General features: G+C 33.9%; 1 pseudogene; it reads right to left on the minus strand.

The window, feature by feature from the left end:
• The window catches only part of LOC109498527, a 38905-nt pseudogene that overhangs the window by 1571 nt on the left and 15135 nt on the right, over positions 1-22199 (minus strand).

Genomic DNA, 22199 nt, shown 5'->3' on the forward strand with positions numbered 1-22199 from the left:
TGTTACTCATTGTATAAACTTAAATTCATAAATTCCCTGGATAAATGACGATTCAGATCATTTGCCAATTTTTTAATTGGGTTATTTGTCTTTTTGTTGTTGACTTATAAGAGTTCTTTATATATTCTAGATACAAGTCCCTTATCTCCCAATCTATGGGCTGTCTTTTAGCTTTTTATAAAATTCCAGTATAATTAACATACAGTGTTATATTACTTTCAGGTGTACAATATAGTGATTCAACATTTCTATATATTACTCAGTGCTCATCATAATAAATGTATTCTTAATTCCCTTCATTCTCTTTCATCACTTCCCCACCACCTCCCCTCTGGTAACCCACCAGTTTCTGTCTTTTACCTTTCTTGATGGTGTCCTTTGTAGCAAAACATTTTTAATTTTGATCTTTAAGTTATGCATTTTTAAGTTATTTTTTTTCTCTTGTTATTCAAGCTTTAGTGACATATCTAAGTACTCTTTTGCTAAATCCAAGGTTACAAAGATTTACCCTCATGTTTTCTTCTAAGAGTTTTATAGTTTTAGTTTTTACATTTAGGTTTTTTATTCAAGTTAATTTTGCCCGTGAAGTGAAGGTCCAACTTCCTTCTTTTGCATGTGGCTATCTTGTCATCTCTATAGCATTTGTTGAGAATATTATTCTTTCCCTACTTTTGATGGTTTTGTCACTGTTGTCAAAAATAAGTTGACCATAGATGTATGGATTTAAATACAGACTTTCAACTGTATTCCATAGATCTATATGTCTATCCTTAAGCAAGTACTGTAATGCCTTGGTTTTTGTTCCTGTAAAGTATGCTTTGAAATCAGGATGTTTAAGTTGTCTTACTTTGTTCTTTTTCAGGATCATTTTGGCTATTCTGGGTCCTTTGTACTTCCATACAAATCTTAGAATCATCTGTTAATTTATACAAAGAAGTCAGGTGAAATTTTGATAGAGATCTCAATGAACCTGTAGATCAGTTTGGGGAGTTTTGCCATTCAACAATGTTAAGCCTTTTAATCCATGAATATAGCATGTTTTTCTATTCATTTCGATCTTTCTAGATTTATTGAACAAAGTTTTGTAGTTTCCAGAGTACAAACTTTGTACTTCTTTTGTTAAATGTATACCTAAGTATTTCATTCTTTTTTACACTTCATAAATGGTGTTGTTTTCTAAATTTAATTTTTATATTTTTATTGCAAGTATATAAAATATAATTGAGCTTTATATAATGATCTTATATCCTGAAACATTGCCAAAATGATTTATTAGTTTTAACAGTTATTTATTGGATTCCTTTCTATATATATAAGATCATATCATCTGGAAATAGAAATATTTTTATTTTTTCCTTTCCAATCTGGAGACCTTTTATTTATTTTTCTTGCCTAGTTTCCCTGGCTAGAATCTCATGTACAGTGTTGAATACAAGTGGCAAGAGTGTTCCTAATTTTAGTCATTCACCATTAAGTATGATGTTACCTGTGGAATTTGAGTAGGTAACACTTACAAAGTTGGGGAAGTGTGTTGTATTATTTTTTAATGTGTTTTTTCATGAAAGAATGTTGGATTTCATAAAATGTTTTTTCTGTGTCTATTAAGATGATCATAGGAGTTTTGCTTTTTCTTTCTGTAGACCCGATGTATTACATCAGTTGATTTTTGGATGTTAAAACTAATTGCATTCCTGGGATATGTACCACTTGGTCATGGTGTATAATTATTTTTGTGTGCTTCTGGATGTGGTTTGCTAATTTTCTTGAGGATTTTTACATCCATAAGAGATACTAGTACACACTTTTGTTATTTCAAGGTGTCCTTGTCTAGTTTTGATATGACAGTGGTACTGGCACTATAAAAATAAGTTGGAAAATGTTCCTCTCCCTTATCTACTTTAGAAGAGCTTGTGAAAAATCAGTATTAATTGGCAATTAATTTAGAATAATTAATGTTTTACAAGATAGAGGTTAGGAAGTACTGTTTCTGATAAGCTAGTTTCTAGACAGAATAACATAACAATCTAATATTTTTCTTTTTATCTTGAGATTCCTTTTGATTTTCTTAAACACTTTTGGAGAAATGACTTTGCAGATAGTAGCCAGAATTAATTTTATTTTATTTTCAGTTACAATTTCCTGATGCCTAGTGATATGGAATGTTGAAGTATGCTAGAAACAATTTGCTCAACATGATGAGAACTTAATAACCAGGTATTAGCCTTGAAGTTAGTTAAGTAATTTGATAGATTTTAATTGATGCTGTTATTTGGTTGCTGTTTCTCTGTTTTTTTGTTTTGTTTTGTTTTTTTGTTTGTTTGTTTTTTTCTGTATTTTTTTTTTTTTGGTTTAGGATATAAGGCAAGGTTACAATGAACTGGTCACAGTGTCCTCTAGAAGAAGATATCCAGAAACATAGTAGTAACACAACTTGGGTTGCATTATGAATACAGGAAGGGAAAGTGCACACCATGAGGAAGAATGGAGCATCTCATTATCCTCATGGAGGATCTTACAAAGAACTTATTACAATTGGGCTTTGAGTAGGTGTTTTACAAGAGCATTCAATCAAGTGAGGCTTTGGTCTAAATTAGATGCTCTCAGGAACTGTAAATAGTTCTATAATTGAGTGAAAACCTATCTCATTTAGAAAGGGAGAAGACCAGAGTAAAGAGTAAAGCTAAATCTGGGATAGGGTGATGTTAGATATTTTAGGGTTGGCACCGTAATGTTTTTCTTTTAATCCACATCAAGAATTGTTCGTGTTTTTGTATCACTTCATTACAGTCACAGAGTAATGCTGTCTAGCTGTTGGTCAGGTCAGCTCCTAACAATATCAAGGCCTACCTGTCAGAGTCCAGCAAGTCCTGAATTTTTAGGGGCTAATTTTCCTTTCCTCATGGATGAACTATATAATAAAAAGCACATAGTCATAATAAATAGCACATTAAAATAAAATCAAAGAACCATGGTGATATAATTAAATTTACAACATTACATTTTGTACATTAAAACAAAGCAACTCTTCTATGCTATTTTTTTCCCTTGCTGTTGTCCACAATATAAAGATATATAAAATACTGTATGATCTAGCAGAGAATGCTGGGGGAAAATTTTATAGTAAGATTGTGACTAGATCTCATGTTTGAACAATCAATACAATCCAAAGTGTGGTCTAATGATCACAGCCCCTCATGAAAAACAATTTATCATTGAAAAGTAATAGCTTTCTAATAATGTGACAAATATTATTCCTAAATCTCAAAGTCAGCAATAAAGTTTGAAGTCCTCTATTTATATTCTAATCTTTCACTAGGTTCTACACTATCAATTTACTAAGTTTCATGTTAACCTTGGAGAGTTAAAGGACGCTCTTTGGAGTAAATCAGCTGTTTGTCCTTCAGAACAGTGAATTCAAGTGAAATACAAACCCATGAGAAGACCTACTTTTAAAACAGAGCCACTGCATTATAATTTGCATATTCCTTTATTTTTTAAAGAAATTTGCTTATTTCCATTCATATTATTTTATTAAAGTAACCTGACATCACCATTACTGATGAATTTGTGTCACTGGTGAAAAACATATATATGCCAGTGTAGGCTTAGACTTCAGTTCACTTCAAAAAATAATTCTACATGCAAGTTACACAACAACGTGTGTAATGAAGCAGATCCATGTTGTTGAAATGATGTCAGAATAGCCTGAGCATTGTTTTCCCTCACTAAAGTTGCATTGGATAACATATATGTTTTGCACACTAAATAACACTAAAAGACTGCTTAATAGTATCAGTTTACATTGTCAAATTCATTCTAAATAATACATAAAATTAATTTAAAAATTTATTAACATTTTTGAAAGTATAAGTACATGTATGTGAGCTAATGTTACTAAGCCAATATCCCATAATATATATGTTTTGTAATATTAATTCTCTTAGAGCAAATACCTCTGCTTTACCCTTACTTATGTAAGGTTGACTTAGCTATTAATAAATTATTCTTCCATATAAGTTGTAGACACATTATGTTAGGTTTATATTTCAAATTGGAAATGTCACTGGAGGACAATGAGTCATCCAGGATAACTGACTGATTTATAATGGTTAGCCATTTCTTCTAAAAACAGGGAATGTTTCTGGAAAAATTAAGATCTTCTTTTACTTCCTTAATTATTTCTATAGTTTTTTTTTCCATATTGTACACTAGATAAATTACCATATAAATTGAAGTTTTTGTTGTGAGTGTGATGGTGTCCTATTTTGAATTTTCTAGTTGGTGCAAAGAATATGAAGGGTCTAAGATTTTTACCCAGTATACAAGCTAACAAGTTAGCCTACCACACTTTAATGGGTGCCCGCAGGAAAAACCTGACTCTTGGTTCAGAGACCAAGGGTAATTTATTACTCACAGCAATAACATTAGCCAGAATATTAGTTTTTTGCCCCGGTTCTCTGAGCTCCAATTGCCATGGAGAAATGAGAAGAGGACCAGAGGAAGGAACTTTGAGGACAGAGAACGCACACCTTTTATAATGGAAAACAAACAAGTCTGTCCTATTCTGAGTACAAATATCCTTAAAAAGATAGCCTAGAACAAAGGCAGCCTTGCCTTGGCCCACAATATAGATGAGAGAGCCATAGAGAGGCGCCTCTCTTTATTTGGTTATTTCTGCAGTACACAAATATTACTGCTTCTCAAAGGTTGATTGTGTGTCCAGGCAACTTAAAAGACTCTCATTTGTTCCTATAGTTTGTATGCTGATTCTGTTGCTTGCTTTCCCTTAGGTAGATGATTAAACATCTATATATACCGACAATTGTATGCTTTCTTTTCTAATCCTTGCAACTCTTAATTAATTTTCCCTCTTTTAACATTAGGCAGAACTTCCAGGGGTCTATTAAATGTGGCTTTGTCACTGATGTTAAAAAAAAAATCTACAGGTGTCTAAAATTTCTCTGTCAGATATAATGTTTGTTATTGGGTTTCTTGTACCATTTTTATTAAGTTAAGGAAGTTTTCTTCCAGCCTTCATTTATTGAATTTTTTAAATTAATAGATGCTATGTTTTGTAATATTAATTCCAAAAGAACGTTTTTCTTTTAATAGACTGAATATTGTCGATAGATTTTTCTGATACTGAACCATTCTTATATTCATATGCAATCATGTGATTAAATAAAACTGTAGGATTTGGTAAGCTTATGCATTATTTTAAAATCTATATTCCTAAGTGAAATGGGCCTGCATTATTTTGTCATTACCCTTATGGTAATCAGGAGTACACTAGCTTCATAAAATGAACTGGGCATCTTTACCTCTTATTCTAGTTTGTGAAACAATTTGTATGATGTAGGAATTTAATATTATTTGAAAGTTTGTATGAATTCACTTCAAAGCCTTCTGAGACTGGCTTTTGGTTTTGTTTATGTCTAGGGGCAATCTTGGCTATTTTAATTTTGTTTAAAATTTATTGTTATGTTTTGGAACAGGACATTTTGACAGCATGTATTTTTCCATAATTTATACACTTTTCAAAATTTTAAAATTTGTTAGTGTATATCGGAACTTATATATGACCATGGAACTATCAAAAGTAGTAAGAATAGGACAAATTAGCAGAAGGGGTTAAATAAACTCCTTCAAGGAGGAAAAATGAAAATGGATGTGTACTTAACAGTACATTCAAAAGTGACTGAATAGATTAATGGTCTACATGTGAAAGATAAACTATAAGACAATAGAAGAAAACAAAACTGGGTATCTTTATGATCTGTAGGCAGGAAAGTACTTTAAAAACAAAACTTCAGAGTCAGAAATCATAGGACAAAACTTTGATGAATGTCATTACATCAAAAGTAAGGATAGTTTTTCAGGGGAGGACACAAGAAACAAAATGAATAGATGGATGACATAGTGGGAGAAGGTGTATAAATGAAAGAGAGATTTAATGTATTAAAAAAGAAGACATGCATGTTAACATAAAGAGAAGCTTTCAAAAACCCACAGCAAACATAATGTTTACTGAGAAATGTTAGAAGCATTTTCTTTTTTAAATGAGAGTTGAGCAACGATGCCTGCAAGTTGTGTTTGGGTTTGCAGGCACACAACATTGAATGCATCAAAGTAAAATCCCAGTCCTCATGCGGTTTTTGTCACTTTGGGTCTTTCATAAATGGATATTGTCGCTTGAACTTGTACCTGATGGGGAGATGTTGGTCAAAGGGTGCAAACTTTCACTTATAAAATGAATAGCTTTGGGGGATTTAATGTACAGTATGGTGATTATAGTTAACTATAGTGTGTTGTATCCTTGAAACTTGCTAAGAGAGTATATCTTAAGTGTTCTCACCCCAAGAAAAAAGGTACCTGTAAGAAGTGATGAAGGTGTTAATTAGCTTGACTGTGGCAATCATGTCACAATTCATGTGTATATTAAATCATAACATTGTACACTTTAAGACAAAAACAGCATATTGTACAACCTAAATGTATACAATTTTTACGTGTCCATCATGCCTCACTAAAGCTGAGGGGGAAAATGAAATATATATATATATATTTTTTAAAACGTTTGTTTAAATAGTTCAGGAAACCCTGGATTTTATTATTTATACCTAGCAAGATTCAGGGAGGGTTTTTTTTCAAAAATTAACCATATTTTTAATAAGCTTGTATACAAGGAAATCATGAAATAAGCACACATGATGGAACACTGGGTAAAGAGTCCATTGACTAACTTAGATTATTGAGTACCTATTGACTTAAAGTAGTATTCCATTACAGAATCTATTATAATTTAGGTGTTTTTTTTTTCTTGACTATTCATTCTGCCTTTTCTGACCGTAGCCTAATGTAGTGTCACCATAGGATTCTGAGTAAGAAGCTGATTTTCAGAAGAGTTATGAATCAAGGAAACAAGTTTTCTATAAATTAATTTAAATTCCATAAGATTCAGTAAGTCAGAAAACGTTAATGGATATTTTTGTTAAATACAGTGCTGTTATACATTGGGTCAACTAATAACAAAACCTGTATCAAAGTGATTTTTGTGAGTGATAAACATCCAGATCCTCTGAGACTGTATATTATCATCTAGAAATAGAGGTAGCACTTTGTTCTTTTAAATAAGCTTCAAATAATAGTCCCTAATGAGTAATGAACAAAGGAGATAAAACAATTAGATTTTTATCTTTTTACCACAGAATTAAACTTACATTGTAAATTTTGACTTTTAGGCATAGAAGAGTAGAAAATAAGGCAAAAGTTAAAAAAAATAATATAAACGAGTCACCAAAAATTAGATGTCATCAACTGACTAAAGTAGTTTATCATCTTTAGTATGTTTATAACAAGCTAAAGAAAAACTGTTCTGCCATCAGGGAAAATTTTTTGTTACTGGCATTGTTTGTTTCTATTTATTTTTGAACCTCAAAAAACAACATTCACTGTATTGGTTGAATTAATTGAATAATTACTAGTAGGTGACGTTCATGTTATCTGTGATCAGAAAGAAAAGAATGTACTGATTTTTTTTTTTTTTTATCTAATTGAGTTCTGTTTTCATTACCCTGATATTTTAGGAAAGGCCTATTGGAGATAATCAGAATCTGTACTGACTTGTGTTGAGATCTGAAGTCTAATAAACTTATCTGAAGTTACTGGTAAATCCCAGTGACTTAAAATATATGATCACCTTTAATTTAGTGTTTACAATGTACATGCTAGTTTTTTAGTCAAATCTTGGGTCAGAGCGCATCTGATTATTTTTTATCAGAAGCTTTCTGGTATATTTTGTCTTTAACATTTCCTGCATATGTATTTTTTTATAGTTCACTGGAATGGTTGACACTGATTTTTCCCACCTGGTTACCAAAGAATGGGAAAAGTGAGATCAACAGAGATTACGTGAAGAAAAACAAAAAGCTACAATGTATCACATTGTCAGTTAAAGATCATTTGTATCCTTAAATGAGATCCAGAGAAACAGAGTGCAGAGAATCAATACCAGACAGTCATTATATCAATATTATAGAACCGGCTGGATGGCTTATAGGATCTATAATTTAATATACAGCAGAGAAATTTAAATGATTAGGGACTCTGACATCACTTTCTTGCCCTCAACAAGGGACGTTAACAAAAAAGGTCAAGTTGAGGTGTGATAAAAACAGATGGTACTTTCCTGGCAGTCCAAAGTACACTGGTTTACCGTTATATATGGATATGGAAAATTCTGATTTACTGGAGTGGATATGAAAGCAAGACAGTATATGAGACCTGACAATCTGCAAAAAGTCCTTTTGTTCACCTCCTCCACTGTTCTAGCATCTTCTCCTTCCTCCCTTGCGTCCATATTGTTCCCATGGAAGGTGTCACACTTTTATATAATCAGGTTACTTTAGGCAAAATTGATGAATTCAATGGAGGGCATCAGATCCAACCTTTCCCTTAGAGTAATAATTCCTTTCTCTAGGATTTGTAAGCTCAGACTTTTAAAAGATCGAGGCATTCTCTTGGATAACTGAAGTTAAGAAGATATAAGATCTGTAAGTCCAAAGCTGTTAGAGGTCATGTGGATAGAGTAGGTATGTGTAGATAGCAAAAGAAATAATGCCAACATGCACAGTGGAAAATACTTTACTCCCTAGGAGCAGTTCTCTTGGCCAAGGATGCTTATCTAGACTTCTACTTCCAGAGAATAGAAGCATGTCATTCCTCTACTGGTATCCAAAATTATCAATGAAAAGAAGTTTTAATGATTGTATCCTTTTCCAGTAAACCAGCAGGGGTACATCTGAATGTATTTCTAGTTCAATAGAAGTAAAAACTCCATCGCTGGATTTTGCCTCCACCAAAGGCTTATGAACAAATTCAGGATGATCTAATGTATACGAATACATGTAGAAGGTCTCAGGTGGTCCTTTTTTTCCTTTAAAGGAATAGAGCTATTGTTGAAATTAGAGTCAGCAGGGAGCTGGTGCTGATATGGGGTTAAAAGCATCATCCAATGCTGGGTAATCAATGGGTATTAGGTCAAGTTATGGTCTAACAGTGTTTTGCTGGCTTGAAAGTACTGTAGGTGAAAGAAACACAGGACAGCTTAGTTACAAATTGCACTTTATACAATACGTAAAGAAAATCCTTACAAGGAGACTTTAGAGTTGCCTGGCTTTTCCTAATTTAGTACTCAAAAACACTTAGAGGCTATATTGACAATTGAAAACATGGACTGGGAAGCAATCCAATGCTTAATTGTAGCACATTAAATTTTATTAGATCTAGTGAGTATTTCAGTTAAATCAGTATGATAATATTATAAAGACTGGACAGTTCAGATGACTTCCTATGCATGGTAATCTAGGGGAAAAAACAAACAATGTACTGATAGGAAGAAGAAAAAAAAGCTTTAAAAAACAAGCAATTTTGCCACTAAATGTGGAACAACATTTAACATTTCCTTCTTAAAACCCTACAGTTTTTGAGGAAGAAAAAATCAGGAAAATGAAACAAAGGTTTTTCCTGGCATAAAATTTCTTTCTCTCTTATTGTAAGTTTTCACAATTAACATAGATCAGAACTGTTCCAGATCTATTTAACCTGTAAAAATGTTCACCTAAAACTCTATTATAATTATCTAGTTGTGAAAAATATTTATTTCCAATAGATATCAAAAAATTGACTCAAATTTGTATGTGAAGAAAATACTCAAGAGGTATGAATTCTTGGCAGGCTTAATGTTTAAAGTAGTAATACCTCTGTATGCATCAAAAAGAACAACAAGATCTTGTTATGCAAGTGAATATTTTTAATACAAATCATCAGAGCTACCATCGAGGAAAGTTCCTTTAATGTCCATTGTCTAACTTAATTCTCACAAGCATAAAAAGTACAACTCCCATGTTACAGAATAGTACATATAAAGTTAAAAAAAACACTTGCTTTACAACCCACTTTTTCAATAAGCATTTTTTAATGTTTTTGTTTTATATGAACTGCGCTATAGATTAAATAACAAAATTAATAACTGTTCTTTCCATTGAAGGTCCCTAAAAGTGGTACAGCATGTATCTCTGGCAAGAATTGAACCTGGTTGTCTATGACCCAACATCCTTGATCCTTGTGCAGTGTTCTAAAATCTTCCTCCTACTTGTTCCCCTCCCCTGACACCAAAAAAATTAAAACACAAAGTGTGACATGGGGTAAGTGAAATCAGACCTAATTCTAAAGGAAGTTTTCCCATTTTGCTATATCAGTATGTGGGATTCTTGGGTTTTAAGAGAATAAAAGGTCAGCAGTAAGGCCAATGAATCGAAAATCTTCTGTCAGATAAGATGAGCAGTGTGCAATGGGACCTCTGATAGATGGGAATAAATAGAAGGCATTAGATCATTTGCTCTCTGAGCACTTTCCAAAATATCTTTCTCCTAAGTTCTTAACCTGGTGTTTGCAATTCAAAAGGCACCATGATCTTGTAGACCTTTTCCAATTACAGATCTCATTTTTAGTCCTTGAATCATAAAAAAAAAAAAACACCTTTTTTTATTTCCTGACCAATTCTCTACCATATCCAAACTCCCTGTAAGGTGCTATATCATCTAAAAGGCTATATTCTTTCTGAAATAAATTTTCTTTGAGGTCTCTTGTTAATTTTCTTCCCTAGACCAAATCCCATTTATTAAAAGTGTTCCAACAGTGTGAAAGCTTTTCTGAGAGATCCTGAAGAAGATAATTTTCATACAGATAAAATGGCTAAAGGAGAGAAAAATAGAACCCTAGTTTGGTTGCCTCTTCAATTAGGTTGGCATGGTCTCCTTAGTTGTAATCTATTTAACTGCTTGCAAAGCTGTTATAAACCCAAACACCATAAAATGAACCTACAATTTGCAGAATTCTGTGACTTAAACTATGCTCTGCATCTAAAATGTCCTTAATGTGGGTTATACTGTAAGTGTCAAAGCAAAGGTAATATATAAAAATGCACTAGCTTTCAATAAGTGAAAGTAACAGTGTTCTATTTTGTATATTAGTTTAACCTTTGAAAAATCCTAGGAGATCTTATTATTATCCATATTTCATAAGTAAGGAAAATGAGATAACATGCCAGACTCTCATAGTTAAAAAGTTGTACAATTATTTAGTCTAAAGAAATATTCATCATGTGATAATACTGTTTCAAAAAAAAAAGATAATGTGATAATTTATATGACCCAGTATAAGGCTATAAAAAACTAAAGTCTGTTGAGGTCATGTCTAGGTGCCCATCTGCTTTCACTATTTTGGCTGAAATAACTGCCAACCTCTTATATATTAGCCCACCACGCTATCTGGTTTGCCAGTTTTAAAAATGCACTAATTTTAATTAACCTACTATTTCAGCCACTTATTTCTTAATTTATTCAGGCCATAAATATGATTTATGCTACAAGTTTAGTATTTAGAAAGCATTGCCTTGAATTATTAAATTAAATTTAATACTACCTAACTTGTCTCCTGCATTTTATGACTTTTAATTAACTGCCCATTATTTTTTTAAATTTTATTTCACCAAAAATAAAATCTTTCCTTTTGAACATATAAAGTCAGCCCAGTTCCTGTTACCTCTGCATGTAAGTGCTTTTTGATTTATAACCTCAGTAACCTAAATGAATCTGGATCACTTAATAAATTCTGTTTTTAAATTTAATCATGCTTTTAGATAATACTCTGACATATAGGAACTTCTAGCAAATTTTGTTCTTTAAATTGAGAAAATGTTATGACAGCTCTCTTCAAAACACTACCCTTATAAAGAGAAGTAAGATTCTTATCCCTGGCTTTTCTCTTTTAGAGACTGTAGCTTTTAAAACAATGTGAGGGTCTATACATAGGCGATTGCCTTAGTCAAACGTGCTTTATTGACATGATACATTTTTCAGGGGAGCCATTCAATTCCTTTCTGGTTTTAAAAAAATTAAAGGAAATCACTAGTGACCACACCGATCCATTCTATTTTCAAATACCTGCACTGTGATTTGGGACAGCTCTCTGTACTGATAGTAGAAAGTTCTCATCCCTTTCCCTCATGCCATACCCACACAAACAAACATACATAAATACACGGGTACAAACACAAATGCAACTTTGTGTGTGTGTATGTATGTATATATTCAGTCACTGAATATATATACATAGCAGTGAATATATATACATACACACACATATGTATATATATGTATATATATATACATATATATATATATCTTTCCCACATTATGCATGTGTGTATGTAAGTACATATGCATATATGTAAATAAAACTAAATTTAATAGATTCACAAATACACATTAAATGGTATTCAATGGTTAAAAGAATTTTACATCTGAAATATCATAAGCCACATCGATTCATATATTTGGTTACGCAGTCTTGCACTCACACTTCCTCCAAAGCTATTGTTTGTAAAGCCACATTTCAACTCTGTAAGCACGTGGGGTGAGAGAAAAAGTAGAGCCTGCAAAACTGCAATAATTATAATTTTATAATGTTGGCTTCCCTGAGCCTGTCTCTAAGAACCATAATTAATGCAATACATCCGTTAGCTTCTCTCAGGGGTAAAAGCAAGGATCTAATTGAAACCTTGTAAAGCGGTTTCACAAGTGAAATGGAAAGAATATGGGCATTTTACTTCCAGCCCCACCTTTACACAGTCACAGATTATTAATATTTCATAAAAATGTTGTAAACCTTCACGCTAATATCACTACAACTGACGAATTTAGGTCAATAATGACAACTGAATCTTTAATTGGTAATGTTTAATAGAATTTCTTTTCTGGAACGAGGAGCTACAGATTCTGGAAATGATTCTATAATTAGTAACAGTCATTTTATGATTCTGGAGAACTTCTAGATCAGTATATATACATTTAAGACAAAAGAAATAGTCCATATTCTAGTAAGTAACAAGCTGATTCATATAAAGCTGGTACTGACAGCCTACCTAGATAAAATAAGCTAGGCTTATTATTCCAAAATAATCCATAGGTCAAAAAAGAAGTCATGGATATTAGACAATAAACTGAATGATTATGAAGATAAGCTCTTTATGCGAAAGGCCAGTGTACTTGTCTATACACTGAAGCCTGATCATCAAACAGGTACCGTTTGGCATATGGTAGATGCTGGGTAAATACTTTGCAGTTAATGAAAATAAGCCAGACTTCCCCTACATTTACTGTGTCTGGCGTCACTCTTTGAACACTGTAAACAATGCAGGTAGGAGTCTCAGTTTTAATTATGAAAAACAGTACCTATTTCTTCAGCTGCCCCCTCCAGTTTTCCTCCTCCTCCTCCTCCTCCTCCTCCTACCCGTGCTGCAAAAATAGGAAACCTGAATGCTGAGCTCTGCTTGCAATCTCTTTTTGAAGAATCTTTACCTGTTCTTGAGGTTTTTGGCACAGGTTTAAATCTTTCATACCCAGTAGGTGCTATCATCAAAGGAATTACATTCAGTTACTGTCAGATTCATTTACTGCGAAGTATTTACCCAGCATCTACCATATGCCAAACGGTACATGTTCGATGATCAGGCTTCAGCGTATAGACAAGAACACTGGCCTTTCGCATAAAGAGCTTATCTTCATAATCATTCAGTTTATTGTCTAATATCCATATTACTTCTTTTTTGACCTTTGGATTATTTTGGAATACAGTTCCAAATTTCCAAATACATGGGAATTTTCTAGTCATTTTTTTTTGTTACTGATTTCTAGTTTAATTTTATTGTGGTAAGAGGATCTACCCTCTTTGATTTTAATGTTTTAAAGATGAAATTTACTCAAAACGTGGTCAACTTTGTTAAATAATCCATGTGCGCTTGAATGTTTACATAATTGTATCAAGCAGTGTTTTAATATTTCCATTAGGTCAAGTTTGTCAGCATTATTTCTCAAATTTTCCATATTTTTTACTGTTTTCATCTTTTTCTACTTGTTTGAGCAGTTGCTGAGAGAGGTATATTAACTCTCTTACTCCAATTATTGTCAATTTCTTCTTGGGATTCTGTCCTTTTTTTCTTTATTTGATAATGTGTTATTAGGTCTGTACAAATTTAGAATTACAATTCCCTAGTGAATTTAACCATTTATTATTATAAAATATTTCTCTTATTAATACTAATATCTTTTGAATAAAATCTACTTAAACTGATATAAATATATTAACGGAGCTAAACCAGCTTTCTTTTGTTTAGTGGCACATATTAACTTACTGTGTTATGTAACTTTGGTATCTTTCTAAGTGTATCTTTTACATGCACAATGTAGTTAGATTTTGTTGAAATTTAAATCCCTTTTATCTTGAATTGATTAGCTCATTTGAATTTGGTAAAACTACCATTGTTGTGCATTTAAATCTACCATTTTATAATTTGCCTGAACTATGTTTCTTTTTTTCTTTTCTTCTCTTATGTTGATTAAATTTCATTACCCTATTTTTCCATTCTGTGCTTGCCAGTTACTCATTTTCTCTATGTTTTTTTTATTGTTATCCTAGAAATTACATTATAAACTTTGACTTATTGCATTCTTATATAAATTTGTACTTTAATTGGGGATTATGATGTGATTTTAGAAAGCATTTAACATCCAAATATAATAGGTTTTACTTTTATATAAGCATTTTAATATGTTTTAGCTATATTTAGTATAAAATCTTTGAATGTTAGGAATGGACTATTAAAGCATGAGATAGCTGTATGCAAGAATAGATTAACAGTACACAAATTATTGTGAAAGCCAGGATTAGATCTACTTTTTGTCACTTAGTAGGATACTGTGAGCTTGGTTTATTAGCTGTCACATATCCAAAAAATGACCTTAATTTTCATGTTTCGTATGAATGTTCAGTATCCTGTTAGAAGTTGCAAGGTAAATAATAAAATCCCAAAGTACTTAAAAGTAAATAAAATAATTATAACTTTAAAGAGTATAATAAGAAAATATTCTTATCTGCTCATAAAGAAAATGTTTTAAAAGTGCTCTCAGTTAAAGAAAAAAACAAAAAAAACTTTGGTAAGAATTTGGTTATTAACCTACAGCTTTCCACTACGCTGATACTAGGAAACTTCCAGAAATAATACCATGTATTGCAGTGTATCGTTGAGGGTATAGTTTTTAATTTTCCCTGAAAGATTTCCTTAATATAATATTATTTGTGGAGAAAGGCAATAGTATAGTGTGGCAGATGCTGCTGGTGCTCAGTCTGTATCCTCTCCACCTTGTCATTTCGGTAGATTTCTACACACTTTCAATAACCAGTATCTGAATCTCTTTGCCTCAAGGCGAATTTCTGTGGAAGCTTAAATTGCCGTACTGCAGACCTGGTGTCACAGAGAAGTCATGGCTCATCAAAACAATATCTACCAAAACTTAATCTCAGTTGGTACATAAATACCCCAACTCCCTCACCCAATAGGGACCATGACTTTGAGATTTCCTCATGTAGTTTAGGCTCCAGTTGCCTATGATGGTAACTTGTTTGGTAATGCATCCTTCATTAACTTATCCCCTTCTCTATCTCAATGTCCACTTAATTGCTTGTATTTTCTGAAATATCTCACAAACTACTGACATGTGCATCATTCTCTCAGTGTCAGTTTCTGGGGGAACCCAGATTAAGGCACTTCGTACTAGAAGTGGTTTTAGGAAGCAGATCTTCAAGATAAAATTTTGAAATTTTGTCACTCAGTGAGTAGATGTTTCTAGGACCCCATTACTAGTAGTAAGTATGGTAATGAAAATTCCAGAGATGCTATAGCATTATAATAACCAAGCCATTTAGCTGTGGTGAATTGGGATACAAATGAAATAAAAGGCACTGGCTTGTGTAGTATCTCTTGAGATAGGAGACAATAATTATTGCAGGAGTGGTCGAATTTTTTGATCATTAAGTAATTAAAAAAAGTACCCTGAAGGTCATGTCATCTGGTATGAAGAGGCAAGCCACAAGCTTTAGCAGCATTAAAGACTCACCCACGCTGTATCTAGTGAGCACACCAAGCTCAATATCAGGCCCCAAAACAAAGGTATAAAGAAAGTGAAATTCACATCCTGGCAAGTCTTCTATATTCAAGTCAGAGCCATGATAAGGGAAGGAGGGGACTTTAAGACCCTAAATGAGATATCTAGGTAAAATGTTTGAGAACTCTGACCACTGATATTTCCTAGAACCCCCTGGGCTAGCAGAAATGGCACACTCTTCTTACCAGACAATAACAGCGTCCCTTCATCTGGAGACCATGCAAAGACTTCAGCTGAGGCAGATCTTGTACAGCCAGAGCCGCTACTAATTTCCCTCATTGTTTCTACACCAGTAATTGTGATTACAGCTCAGCAGGCCCCAGCTGGAGGAGTACTGGAACTGGCATATCAGGTAGCTATTGCTGCATAACAAATTCCTACAAACTTAGTGGCTTAAAATAACATATAATAACATAGTTTCTGTGAGTCAGTCTAGACATAGCTTAGTTGGATCACATTTGGTCTCTCACACAGCTGCTATCAAAATGTCAGCCCGGGCTTTGGTATCACCTGAGGCCTAACTGGGGAAGCAGCTTCTTCCAAGCTCATGTATTACGGGTTGCATTCAGATCCCGCAGGCTGCTGGACCATGATACTGCCTGCCTTGTACAATAAAAACAAGAACACACACATACAACACAAAAACCTTAAAAACATGTGATCAAAAGGCTGATGTCAGCTACCACAATGCAACATCATAACCATAAAACCAATTTCCAGAGAGCCTGTTCCAGAAGAGGCTGCATCCTCTCAAGGAATACTCTATAAAACAAAACAAGTGTACCTAATACCAAATTTCATAATCTTTCCTCAAAGGGACCTAAAGGGCCCACTTTTATAATTTGAAACGTGTTATAAACTCTGGGCTAACAATATGCTAGGGAGTCCAAAATGTCATCACAGACCCCTAGTTAGGATGCAAGCATGTGGAGGTCGGATGATAGATGGAATACTGGCCTTTAGTCGTATCATTGTGGATCCAGTGATTCCACAGAGCCCTCACCTCTGACATTTCTCAGTCCGTGAATGCATAATCAGGATGCATTTACTTGGTTCACAGGGTTCCTATATCTGCAACCTGACCTGTAAAGGAGGGCAATAATGGTAGGAAAGTTCAAATGAAAGCCTTCCAAGCAGGTTAGTAAAGTAACGGCAATGCTATATCCCAGGTAGAAGAAAATGGCAATGGCAAAAGCCTAAAGGATGTAATGGTGGCAGTTTTTATTTTAATTCTAAATAGAATTGATGGGTCTACGTGTTGTCTCCCTTAAAAAAAAAAGAGCACGGCGAATGATAGCAAGTAGTACACACTTAACCAGGTGTTATTTCCAATCACAGCTGTGGTGCCAGATGTGGAACTTTACTAGAACAGATCAATACAGCCTTGAGCATTTGATATACAGTTATCGATCTGGCAAATGTGCTTTTTACCTCCAATACTAATCACGAAAGAGGATTAGAAGCATTTTACATTCAGCTGGAATAGACATCAGTATACACTAATGGTCTTGCCCCAAAATAGCAATAACTCTACTAATTTTACCCAAATATCATCGGAAGGAGTCTAGGTCTTTTAACCATTAAATAGACTGTATAGCTGGCTCTCCGTATCAATATCATATTAAAGAATTAATAGGAGTTTTCTAAAGTAATTAAGAAAAGTGAGGTCATGGCCCATAGTCAGGAAGAATCCTGTTAAAGGATTAGTCAAACTGAGGGGAACATTAAACCTGTCTTGGTCGGGGCTCACAGAGTGAATGGGCAGTGCATCTCATGTAATATCACCTTGGATCTAAAGAAGCCATTTTCAGAAAATGAAATGAACAATGAACATGTGAGTATGTAATTCTCTAGTCCTGAATATACCTCATCACTTAGAAGCTCTAAGCCTAATAGAAATGTTAGCATGGCCTCTTTAAATGCAGAGCTGAGATACCAGGTTGGGAATGATGCCATTCATGATTGAGTTGAGTGCTGCCCTTCAAGGTGTGGGATGTAGTTGAACCAATGACATTATATGGTGTTATAGCTCTCATAGAATAAATACATCTGAGCAACAGAAGATAGAAACTGGTTCTCCTCACCACACAGGAGCATGTGTCCTGTGCTCGCATTAGGACTTTGTACTTCCTATGCCTATTACTTTAAGCTCCACTGGACCAGAGGTCCTGGTTCCCTGGGAGGACTCTTCTAATAGGTAACACAGTAAAAGTTACAGAAAACCTAAATGCCCAACTGCTACCTGATCATTGGGGTTTCTCCTAACTGAAGACTAGAAAGCATAATGAGCAAAATGTTACCATGTTAGCAGGAATAATAGAATCTAAATATCATGAGGAGATGGGATTGCTGCTACAGGATGGAGGCAGGAGAATTATGACTAGAATTCAAGATATTCCCTGGGCAGTCTTCAGGTGCTTTTATGATGAGTGATATTCATTAATGGATAATTACAACAAGGATGCCTCACAAGGTCATGTTATCCAGGGACACAGATCCCTATGGGATGAAGGACTATGTTTACTTATGGGGCAAGACCAGTGAAGAGGCTGGCTGAGAATGAAGGCAATATAGAAAATCGTAGTTGGTGAGGGGGAGAGAATGTATTTGTCTCACTTCTCCTTTTATTATATTTTTTCAATGAAACTGTGACTGGCCACCATGAAAAACATTGATAATATTGAGATCTCCAGTGAATTTAACATGGGACATAGGGGGATGTGTCAAGGGCAAGTAAAGAATTACAGATGACCGGGGCGCCTGGGTGGCGCAGTCGGTTAAGCGTCCGACTTCAGCCAGGTCATGATCTCGCGGTCCGTGAGTTCGAGCCCCGCGTCAGGCTCTGGGTGGATGGCTCGGAGCCTGGAGCCTGTTTCCGATTCTGTGTCTCCCTCTCTCTCTGCCCCTCCCCCGTTCATGCTCTGTCTCTCTCTGTCCCAAAAATAAATAAAAACGTTGAAAAAAAATTTAAAAAAAAAAAAAAAAAAAAGAATTACAGATGACCTTGGTGCTCCATCCATGTTCCTTGGAGTCTTGTCATTTAAGTGCACACTAAGTGATTTCCAACTGTAAGCATTATGTCTTTGCCTAAAGTTTTATCTGGAACCTTCTCTGCTCATGTTCACAGCAGTCAGATAGTGACAGAAAAAATAACACTTCTAGGATCAGTCCTGTACCATTAACTCCAAGAATTAATTTAAAAATACCCCAGCTCCCATGGTCCCAAAAGGAGATGTCTCTGAGCCCTATAATCTGCAGTGGTTCTAGACTTCTAGTTGTCTGCAGTGGCAACTTGCTTGATTGAATCTTTGTCTACAGGTCTGTCCCTCAGAAAATCTAATACAGACGGGTTTTCGTCAAACAGAAGTTCTAAATTTCATTTGGAAACATCTCTTTGTAGTATCTTTCCCTTCTCTTTTCTTCTTCCCATTTTCCCCTCTTCATTTTGCAAACAAAGTTTATGTTAGAACATAATTTATTTTTGCAACTTAATAGTGATAAATTTTTAATAAAATTATCTACCAAAATTGTATAGTAATATTCATTTTACAGAGTATTTATCAGTAATAACTAGATAAGGTATCTAGTTTTATATTTGGAATGTACTAGACTCTCTTTAAAGAAAGAATTAAATATAATTAAATTATATTTAATTATAAGTATCTTGCTTTAATAGATAGCTTAAAGAAATGTATTTTATACTGACACCTGAAAAATAGATATAGTTTACATTAATTGTGTAATTTTACATGATAATTTACACAGCACATGCTAAGATTAGTTGGTGTTAAAATATATTCACTAAAAGACATGTATTTGAATTTTCACAGCAGTCTTATTTATAATAGCACCAAACTGAAGTTACCCAAATTGTCATTAAGACTAGAATAGATAAATACATTGTAGAATATGTGTCTAATATAATACCCTGCAGCAATAAAAATTAACAATATACAACTATTAGCAACAATATGAATTATTCCCACAAACATGGTTTGAAACCTCATTTAAAATGGAGTTAGGGGGCCGGGAGGAGGAGCTCTCATGCCCTATCATTCATTGTCAGTTGCAGACCCCAACACCAAAAGACATACGTTGCATTCCCAACAGAAGAAGCCTACTTTACTACTGCAACAGGAGGCAGGAAGAATTTCTCCTTGCCCAGCAACAAGCTCAGCCAATAAGAAAAATATCACAATTCAGCCAATGAGAAACCATCACCACCCTGAACTCTCACTCTCCTCTGATGGACTTGCATTGAAAGCAGCCCCTTCCAACTTCCTTCTTTTCTCTATAAAGTAACATTCCTCTCCTTTGATCTCTGGACTTGCCTACAGTTTGCTGTAGCTTGTATGTCTCAAATTTCGATCCCTATTCTATTCCTGAATAATCCATTTTGCTGGTAAAATAACTGGTCATTCTACTTTTAAGGTCAACAGTGTTGAACACAAGAAGCCAGCCACACACACAAAAATACATAGTATCTTTTTTGTTCCAAATAATCAATGTTGTCAGCACTCAGAATAGTAATTACTTGGGGAGGCAGGTAGAGATAGGAAGAGGGCATAACGAGGGCTTTTGGTATGTTGACAATGTTTTGTTTTTTGATGTAGTTATTGGTTATACAGGGGTGTTAAGTTTCTGAACGTTTAGTGAGCCTTATACTTATGCTATGTATACTTATGATATGTGTATGTGTGTACACACAGTAATAAAAGGTTAAGAAAAATTAGAGTTAAAATCAAAGATCTTATTCTATAGGGCATCTGGCACAGCTAGCTTTTACAAACAGTAGAGTTCATTATTTAAATACATCAAAATATTTCCTTTGACATTCATCATGATTTCAACTGAAGTACTTTATTACTCCCAGGTAATTGAGTTCTATTGTATCATCATCTCTTGGGTAGTTTTGTGGTATTTGAAACTCCAACATCCATACAATATGCATCAGAATACTTTTTTTACTCAGTTAAAATTCATGACAGGCTTGACAGATTCTGATTCAAAACATTAAATGTATCCTTCAAATTAATTTCTCTGATATTACTTTGAAATGCTTTAAAATTGGCTTTCAACTTTTTAATTTCATTACATAAATCATAACAGACAGACAATATTTCCTGGATACTTATGATCTCATTATATCCTCTTTCTCTCTCTTTCTTCTTTTGACTTTTTTCTTATAGTTCAGAAAACTTCTTATCATTATACCTTAACATAAAATGATAAACTTTATAATAGCTAATATTCTGCCTTGATAGAGATTTGAATGGTTATAACAATGGGGGAAAGGTGACTATAGTAGACAATAAAAGATGACTTTCTTCACATTCATAATCAAAGTCAGGCACACTTTGTTTACTGAAAGTTATGTTTACCAATAACATAAAAAAAATGTTTATATTTAATCAAAAATCTATCTTGATTAATCCATCTTCTCAGTCATCATATATAAAGAAACTATCACAACCAAGTAATTGGATACTGCTCTCAAAGAGCTCATTGTCTAGTGGTAGATAGAGCAAAAATATGTCAACTGTGTCTCAACTGCCTTATTAGAAGTATTAACTAGAGGGGTGCCTGGGTGGCTCAGTTGGTTAAGCATCTGACTCTTGGTTTCAGCTCAGCTCATGATCTCACGGTTCTTGAGTTCAAGTCCCACGTCAGGCTCTGTGCTGACAGCTGAAGGCCTGGAGCCTGCTTCAGATTCTGTGTCTCCCTCTCTCATTCTGCCCTTCCCCCGCTCGTACTCTGTCTCTCTCTCTCTCAAAAATAAACATTAAAAAAATAAACATTAAAAAAAAGAAGTATTAGCTAGAGTTTTGAGGACTTTCCAGGCAAGTACTGTTAAGCCTTTCAAGGGTAGTGAGAAATTTTACAGAATTTATTTAGATATTGTAGCCAAGTTAGTGATTAGGGTCATTTTCTACTCATTCATTCATTCATTCATTCAAGTCCCGGGTTTTCTCTTCCACCCAAGGTCGGCTCCTAAAGCATTTTGTTTCCACCTGGAGAAGGCCACAGTAAATTTATGCTGCTTTCTGCACGTGCAATAAACACACATTCACTGACACAAGATCCAAGATTTATTTCCTCCATTAGTATAACAAAGCCTTGATCTCTGATATTTTG

Source organism: Felis catus, chromosome A3 (genome assembly GCF_018350175.1).
Source record: "Felis catus isolate Fca126 chromosome A3, F.catus_Fca126_mat1.0, whole genome shotgun sequence".
In the NCBI taxonomy this organism is placed as follows: domain Eukaryota; kingdom Metazoa; phylum Chordata; class Mammalia; order Carnivora; family Felidae; genus Felis; species Felis catus.